The sequence below is a fragment of the Tursiops truncatus genome, chromosome 10 (genome assembly GCF_011762595.2).
Source record: "Tursiops truncatus isolate mTurTru1 chromosome 10, mTurTru1.mat.Y, whole genome shotgun sequence".
NCBI lineage: Eukaryota > Metazoa > Chordata > Mammalia > Artiodactyla > Delphinidae > Tursiops > Tursiops truncatus.
The window spans coordinates 38,358,433-38,368,026 of NC_047043.1; the positions used below are offsets into that span (position 1 = coordinate 38,358,433).

The 9,594-nt window shown below is 35.8% G+C and overlaps 1 long non-coding RNA gene across 1 annotated transcript; it reads right to left on the minus strand.

Moving 5' to 3' along the window:
- Nucleotides 1-459: 459 nt before the first annotated feature.
- On the minus strand, nt 460-9,154 carry LOC141279643 (uncharacterized). The gene is made up of 3 exons (XR_012334226.1): nt 8,954-9,154; nt 1,552-1,615; nt 460-1,154 (listed from the first exon to the last, which is right to left on the minus strand). It is a non-coding gene; the product is annotated as an uncharacterized lncRNA (long non-coding RNA).
- Between the last annotated feature and the right edge of the window lie 440 nt (nt 9,155-9,594).

Consider the following 9,594-nt stretch of genomic DNA (forward strand, 5'->3'; position numbering starts at 1 on the left):
CTCTGGGAGTGACAATAAATATGGTTTTTATCATTGACTAAGTGTGTATTCTTAATTCCTGGCCAGAAGGACAGCTCCTCTTTCCCACAGAGACACAGGGAGGAATGTGAATGAGCAGAGGCTCGGACAGTCATCAGAGTAGAGGCGTTTCCGTGATCATTTTGATGAGAGTTGTAACGTACAAGTAGATAGGGCGTGAACTCTTGTGTTCTCCCAGATTTCCACTCCTACCTCTAGGTACCTCATTTTGCACCTGATATAATAGTGCAAAATATATTTCACAAGTGATAGGGGAATTTGATTTATTCACTGTTTTAATCTTTCATGCTACATGTCTTAAATGTCAATCCCTTTTTTGTAACTTTAAGGTTATAAACAGAACATAACATTTTTACTTCATTTAAAAAGTAAATATATGTTCACTGGAAAAAATTAAAAGCATGCATAAAGGTAGCCAGATTATTCTTTTATTTTACAATTTCATTTCCAAAAGCAGATAGTGGGCATCCAAGATAACTGGTAAGTTAAAGGTGTAGCTACGTTGTTTGCAAATGTTCTGGCCCAGTGCTGTCCAGTGGAAGGATGGTGCGAGCCACAGGTAATTTTACATTTTCCAGTAGCCACATTTAAAAAGATAAAAAGAAATGAAGTTAATTTTGGTAATTTATGTAATATATCTAAAATAACAATATAAAAATTGGGTTCTTACATTCTTTTTTTCATACTAAGTCCCCCAAATCTGGCAAGTTTTCCATTTATAGCACATCTCCGTTTGAACCAGCACATTCCACGTGCTCAATAACTACATGCCAGCAAGTGCAATTCTAGAAGAATCATTTACAAAGTGAACTGCTTTATAAAACACAGTTGAAATAAATCTTAGTGAAATTATAGGTAGCAAATGTGAAATGTGGCAATTAAAGGAATGCAATTAATGTCCAGAATTTTTTTTTTTTTATTTTTTTGCGGTACGCGGGCCTCTCACTGTTGTGGCCTCTCCCGTTGCGGAGCACAGGCTCCGGACGCGCGGGCTCAGCGTCCATGGCTCACGGGCCCAGCCGCTCCGCGGCATGTGGGATCCTCCTGGACCGGGGCATGAACCCGTGTCCCCTGCATCGGCAGGCGGAATGTCCAGAATTTTTAATGTCCTTTTCCTAAGAGGGTAGAAAGCATTAATTACAGTTTGTTGTTGTTTATGTGAAAGAATTTTAAGTTATAATATAAACTATTTTGGTTATTAAAATAAATAAATAAATAAATATGGTTTTTACCATTGGTATATTGACCTCATATTTTTCATTTTCTATAAGTAAGAAAACAATTTAAAATAAATAAATAAAAGCAGGTACATGTGAAGCAAGCATTTCAAAAACGTTTCTGTATAGCGTGTTTCTAAAAAAAATTTTAATCTGCCTCTGTGCAATTTCATAAATTAATTTGGTCTTCATTTGAGTAAGAATTACAATAATTTATTATTAAACACTTAAAAAATTAACCCAGTCATTGACAATTGAATTTCTGAAAAACTTTTGCTTGGATATCATTACTTACAAAGATGAATTAATTCAAGAAGCATTCAGTGAATGAACCAACCATGTGCCCAGCACTGTTCTACCTGCAACAAAAGATAAGAAAGGATTTGAATGGAAAGAAGGACTTTCACTTCCAGCCAAGGAGCAACAGGGACTGGATATACTCTCTTCCATGAAACAACCAAAAAGACAGACAAACAGACAAAATATATGAAACAATGGTTTTCAAACCATTTCAGGCAATGAAGGACAGTTACTGAGAGAGGAAAACAAACAAGGTAAGTAAGCCCTACAATTGCCCAAGCTTTCTGCCTTATGAGGGTTTCCAGGCTGTAGCACAGGGAGGGAAAACCCAGGCAGAGCTCAGCCGATTCTCTGAGTTGAGAATTCTCTGCCTGAGGACAGAGCTAAAAGTTTGGGGAGACCAAGGTGGCCAGAATTTGCAGGACAGAGTACCAAGAGCAAGAGAGCTGCAGAGGTCTGGAGATCTGCAGAAGGTCTCCCTCAAGTATTCAGCATGATCGACCCATGAGTTTGAGGAAACTATCCAAGGCAGGGGAAAGAAGATCTGCAAAGATTAGAGAAGATGAGAGGTGTTCACTCAGAGCTGGGAACAGTGTCTAATCACCACCAGGCAGACTGGAAAACTTCATAAATCATGGGGCATTGGGTAGAATACTCAAAAGGGTATTGCCTCAGTAATGGGGAATAATTAGCCCTATATTAAACATGGCTCTGGTCCTACCTGACGATTCTCAAAAATAAGACCAAAAGGATCAAACTGTGTCCAAGTAATCTAGCTCCCATACAAATGTCAAGAATATTTGTAGAAATACCAAAATATCCAGCACCCAACAATGTAAAATTCACAATGTCTGGCATGTAAACAAAGATTATCAGACATGCAAAATGTGACCCATAATGAGGAGGAAAATAAATCAAAACTGACCCAGAACAACACAGATATTATAATTAGCAGCTATTATAACTGTACTCCATTTGTTCAAAAAGATGTATGTTATAAAAAAGATTTAAACCAAACTTTTCAAGATGAAAATTACACAAGTGAGATGAAAACCACACTGGTTAAGAATAATAGCAGATTAGACATCGCAGAAGAAAATTTTAGTGAACAGGAAGACATAACAATAAAAACTATTCAAAATTAAGCATACAGGGGAAAAAAAAGTTTAAAAACTGAAAAGAGCATCTATGCACGATTAGACAACTTCAAGCAGCCTAATGTATATAATTGGAGTCCCTGAAAATGAGGCTGGAGGACAGAAAATTCACTTGAAGTAATGACCAAAATTTTTCTAAATTTGATGAAAACTATAAACTCACAGATCCAAGAAGCTCAATGAGCACCACATGCAATACAAAAAAACCTGAAAGAGAACTACACCAACTCACATTTGATCCAAACTCTCAAAACCTGGGATAAAAAAGAGCATCATTGAAGCAGCCAGAGAAAAAAAAGACACATTATATGGAGAAAAACAAATATAAGGATAGCTGCAGATTTCTCACTGGAAACAGTACAAGTGAGAAGACAGTGGAGCAAAATATTTTAAATCCTGAAAGAAAACAAACAAAAAAAACCTCTCAATCTAAATCCTATACCCAGAAAAAAAAAATCTTCAAAAATGAAGGTATTGGAAATTCCCTGGTGGTCCAGTGGTTAGGACTCTGCACTGTCACTGCCAAAGATGTGGGTTCAATCCCTAGTCCGGGAAATAAGATCCCACAAGACACGTGGTGCAGCCAAAAACAAAAAAAAGGTACTATACAGATCTTTTCAGACATACAAAAACCGAAAGAATTCACCACCAGCAGAAGTGTACTCTAAGAAATGTTAAAGGAAATCCTTCAGGCAGAAGGAAAATGATACCAGACGGAAACATGGATCTACCCAAAGGAATGAAGAGCACTGGAAAAGTTAACCACATGGGTAAAATACGTGTTTTTTTTTTTAACCTCGTATGTCTCTTTCAAAGATAACTGACTTTGGGACTTCCCTGGTGATCCAGTGGTTAAGACTCCACACACCCAATGCAGGGGGCCCAGTTTCGACCCCTGGTTGGGGAACTAGATCCCACATGCATACTTGTAACTAGGAGTCTGCACGCGGCAACTAAGAAGTTCGTGTGCCGCACTAAAAAAAAGAAGATCCTGCATGCTGCAACAAAGACCTGGCACAGGCAAAATAAATAAATAAATGTTTTTTAAAAGATAACTGACTGCTTAAACAAAAATTATGATGTATTGTGTGGTTTATTTCACATGTGTAAGTAAAAAGTGTGACAATAAAAGCTTAAAGGCCAAGAGGGGGGAAATGGACATATTCTATAGTAAGGTTCTTATACTATATGTGAAGTGGTATAATATCAATTAAAGGCAGGCTGTGTTAAGATATAAATACCATAAACCTCAAAGCAACCACTAAAATAACAAAACAAAGAATTATAGCTACTAAGCCAACAAAGGAAATAAAATGGAATCATAAAAAATACTCAATTAATCCAAAAGAACACATAAAAAGAGAAAAAAGGAAACAAAGAAAGAAATGGAACAAATGTAAAACAAATAGCAAAATGGTAGACAAACTTAACCATATCAATAATCACATTAAAAGTAAATGGTCTGGGCTTCCCTGGTGGCACAGTGGTTGAGAGTCCACCTGCCGATGCATGGGACACGGGTTCGTGCCCCGGTCCGGGAAGGTCCCACATGCCGCGGAACGGCTGGGCCCATGAGCCATGGCCGCTGAGCCTGCGCGTCTGGAGCCTGTGCTCCGCAACGGGAGAGGTCACAACAGTGAGAGGCCCGCGTACCACAAAAAAAAAAAAAAAAAAAAAAAGTAAATGGTCTAACAAATGAATCTATCTATGAAACAGAAACAGAATCGGGCACATAGAGAATAGACTGGTGGTTGCCAAGGGGGAGGGGAGTGGGAGAGGGTTGGATTGGGAGTTCAGGATTAGCAGATGCAAACTATTATATATAGGATGGATAAACAACAAGGTCCTACTATATAGCACAGGGAACTATATTCAATGTCCTGTGAGGAACCATAATGGAAAAGAATATGAAAAAGAATATATATAGGTATAACTGAGTCACTTTGCTGTACAGCAGCAAATTAACACAACATTGTAATTCAACTATACTTCAATAAAAAATAAAGTTAAGAAAAAGGAAATGGTCTATACTGTATGATTTCACTTATATGAGGTAAATAGAGTAGCCAAACACATCAAACAGAAAGTAGAATGGTGGTTGCTGGGGGTTGGGGGAGGGAGAAATGAGGAGTTATTGTTTATGGGTATAGAGTTTCAGTTTTGCAAGATGAAAAAGTCCTAGAGATTGTTTGCACAACAATGTGAATATACTTAACACTACTAAACTGTATACTTAAAATGGTTAAGATGGTAATTTTTATGTTATGTATATTTTATCGTAATTAAAACCAAACCAAACCAAACAAAAAAATTCACATAATTCTTTGAGCTTACAAAAAAAACAAATGGTCTAAATGCTCTAATTAGAAGGCAGAGATTGTTAGATTGGATAAAAAAGCAAGATCAAATTATATGGTGCTTATAAGAAATACATTTTATTTTTTCAGTTTTATATATATATATATATATGCACTCTTTATTTTTTTATATTCTTTTCCATTGTAGTTTATCATAGGATATTGAATATAGTTCTCTGTGCTACACAGTAGGACCTTTTTGTTTATCCATTTTATATATAAAAGCTTACATCTGCTAACCCCAACCTCCCACTGCATCCCTCCCCCAACCCCCTCCCCCTTGGCAACCACCAGTCTGTTCTCTATGTCCGTGATTCTGTTTCTGTTTCATAGATAGGTTCATTTGTGTCATATTTTATATTCCCTGTATGTGGTATCATGGTATTTGTCTTTCTCTTTCTGACTTACTTCACTTAGTATGATAATCTCTAGTTGCATCCATGTTGCTGCAAATGGCATTATTTTGTTCGTTTTTATGGCTGAGTAGTATTCCATCGTGTATATGTACCACATCTTCTTTATCCATTCATCTGTCGATGGACATTTAGGTTGTTTCCATGTCTTGGCTATTGTGAATAGTGCTACTATGAATATAGAGTTGCATGTATCTTTTTGAATTATAGTTTTGACTGGATATATGCCCAGGAGTAGGATTGCTGGGTCATATACGAATTTTATTTTTAGTTTTCTGAGGAACCTCCATACTGTTTTCCACAGTGGCTGCACCAACTTACATTCCCATCAGCAGTGTAGGAGGGTTCCCTTTTCTCCATATCATAAGAAATACACTTTAAATATAAAAACACAGATATGTCAGAAAGTAAAATGGTGTAAAAAGATATATCATGCTAACACTAATCAAAAGAAAAGATAGACCTGGGGATGTGATGTACATCACAGTGACCATACTTAATAATAATACTGTATTGTATATTTGAAAGTTGCTGAGAGAGTAGATCTTAAAAGTTCTCATCACAAGAAAGAAAATTTGTGATGAATGTTAACTAGATTTATTGTGGTGATCATTTTGCAATATATATGTATATCAAATCAAAATGTTGTACCCTTGAAACTAATATAATGTTATATGTCAATTATATCTCAAGAAAGATGGCTATGTCTTGGAAAGATGTCTATGATATATTATTAGATTAAAAATAGTTGTGAAACAAACAAACAAAGAAACATGTAGTGGCTATATTAACGTCAGACAAAGCAAATTTCAGAGCAAAGAATGTTTCCAGGTATAAAGAAGATCATTTTATAATCATAAAGTGGGCAATTCATCAAGATGACTTAATTCTAAAAGTTTGTGCACCTAATAACAGAGCTTCAAAATATGTGAAGCAAAAACTGATAGAACTGCAAGGAGAAATAGACAAATAACAATTATAATAGGAGATTTCAATGCTCTCTCTTATTAATTGATATACAAGTAGGGAGAAAATAATCAAGGGTATAGAAGACAAACACCATCAGTCAACTTGACCTAACTGACATTTATAGAACACTCTATCCAACAACAGCAGAATGTACATTATTTTCAAATGCACATGGAACATTTACCAAAATAGGCCATATTCTGGATTACAAAGTAAGTTTCAATAAACTTTAAAAATTCAAGTCATAAAAAATTTGTCCTCTCATCACAATGGAATTAAATTAGAAAGTTAATAACAGAAAGATTCTTGGAAAAATCTCCAAATATTTGGGAACTTGATAACACACTTATAAATAACCAAGGGTCAAATAAAAAATATGAAAGGGATGTATTTAGAATGTATTTTGAATGGACTGAAAATGAAAACCCAACATGTCAGAATTTGTGGGCTGCTACTAATTTGGTACTAAAAAGGTCTCAAATCAATCATCTCAGCTTCCACTTTAAGGAACTAGAAAAAGAAGAGCAAATGAAACCAAAAATAAGCAGAAGAAAGGAAATAGTAAAGATCAGAGCAGAAATTAATGAAATAAAATACAGCAAAACAATGAAGAAAATGAAGCCAGAAGGTAGATCTTTGAGAAGATCAATAATACTGATAAATATTAACCATGTTAGATCAGGAAAAAAGAGAGGAGACACAAATTACCAATATTAGTAATGAGAGAGGTGACCTCACTACATATTTTACAGGTAAAAAAAGATAATAAGGGAATATTATGAACAACTTTGCCTATGTCAACAATGAACAATAAATTAGACAACTTATATGCAACAGACAAATTCCTAAGACAAACTATCAAAACTCAAAGAGAATAGGTAACCTGAATAGCACAGTATCTTTTTTTTTTAATTAATTAATTAATTAATTTTATTTTTGGCTGTGTTGGGTCTTTGTTGCTGCATGTGGGCTTTCTCTAGTGTGGTGGCAGGGGCTACTCTTTGTTGTGGTGCATGGGCTTCTCATTGTAGTGGCTTCTCTTGTTGTGGAGCATGGGCTCTAGGCACGTGGGCTTCAGTAGTTGTGGCTCACAGGCTCAGTAGTTGTAGCTCGCGGGCTCTAGAGCACAGGCTCAGTAGTTGTGGCACACGGGCTTAGTTGCTCTGCGGCATGTGGGATCTTCCCGGACCAGGACTCGAACCTGTGTCCCCTGCATTGGCAGGCGGATTCTTAACCACTGCGCCACCAGGAAAGTCTCCAGTATCTGTTAAAGAAATTGAATTTGCAACTTAAAACCTTCCCCCAAAGAAAACTCCAGGCCTAGATGGCTTCACTGGTAAATTCTGCAAATATTTAAAGGAGAAAAAATACCAATTATATACAAACTCAGAAAACTGAAGAGGAGAAAAACTTCCCAAGTCATTCTGAAGCTGGTACTACCCTGATACTAAAACCATACAAACAAATTTATAAGGAAATAAAACTACAGACCGATATTCCTTGTGAAAGTAGATGCAAAATTTCCAAACAAGATTTTAGCAAATAAGATCAATATATAAAGAGACAAAATACATCATGACCAAGTGAGATTTATTCTAGGAAGGCAAGGTTGACTTAACATTTGAAAATCAATATAATTCATGTTATTAACAAAGAAAGAAAGAAAAAACATACGATTATCTTAATAGATGCAGAAAATAATTTTGACAAAAATACAGCATCCATTCCACATTAAAAACTAAGCAAACTAGGAAATTCCTCAACCTCATAAAAAGCATCTGTGAAAAACCTACAGCTAACATCATACTTAATGGTGAAACTTAATACTTTCCCTCCAAGATGAGGAGCAAGACAGTGATACCTCCTCTCACCAATTCTACTCAACATTGTACTAAAGGTTTTAGCCAGTACAATAAGGCAAGAAAAAAACAGGCATCCATATTGGAAAGGAAGAAGTAAAACTCTTTATTCAAGACAACATGACAGCAAAAGCATGATCCATAAAGAAATATTGATCAACCAGACTTAATGAAAATGAAAATTTCTTCTATATGGAAGACACTGTTAGGAGAATGAAAGTCACAGAGTGGGAGAAAAATATTTGCAAAGCATATAACTGATAAAGGAGTTGTATGCGGAATATGTAAAGAACTCTTACAACTCAACAATAAGAAAACAACCCAATTTTTACAGTAAGCAAGAGATGTGAACAGACACTTCACCAGAGGAGGAATCTGAATGACAAATAAGCACAAAAAAAGATGCTCAGCATTGTTAGTCATCAAGAAGATGCAAATTAAAACCACAGTGAGAAACCACTACACCCTTACCAGAATGGCTTAACAGAAAAAAAAAAAGAAAAAAGAAAAGATTGACAATACAAAGTATTAGTAAGAATGTGGAACAACGGAAACTTTTGTATACTGCTGGTAGAAATGTAAAATGAGACAACCACTTGGGAGAAATGTTTGGCAGTTTCTTATAAAATTAAACAAACTTACCATATTATCTAGCAATTCCACTCCTAGGTATTTACCCAAGAAAAATTAAAACATGTGTCCACAAAAAGACACTAGAATATTTATAGGAGCTTTGTTCACAAAGTCAAGAGCTAGAAATAAGCCAAATATCCACCATCAGATACATGGATAAAAAACTGTAGTATATTCATAGAATGGACTAACACTCTACAATAAAAAGGAAAAAACTGATAAATGCCACAAAAATGGATGAATCATACAGACATTATGCTGAGTCATAGATGTTAGACACAAAAGACTACTGTTATGGACTGAATTGTGTCCCCAGATTCATATGTTGAAGCCCTAACCAATATGACTTTATTTGGAGACAGGGCCTTTAAAGAGGTAATTAAGGTTAAATGGGCTCATAAGGGTGATGGGGCCCTAATCCAATAGGACTGGTGTCCTTATAAAAAGAGGAAGGGACACCAGGGATGTGCCCACACAGAGAAAGGCCATATAGGGACACAGAGAGGAGGTCATCTGTCAAAGAGAGAGAGGGTTTAGGAGAAACCAAACCTGTTGACACTTTGATCTTGGTCTTCCAGCCTCTAGAACTGTGAGACAATAAATTTCTGTTGTTTTATCCTCCCAGTCTGCAGTATTTTACTAGCTGACTA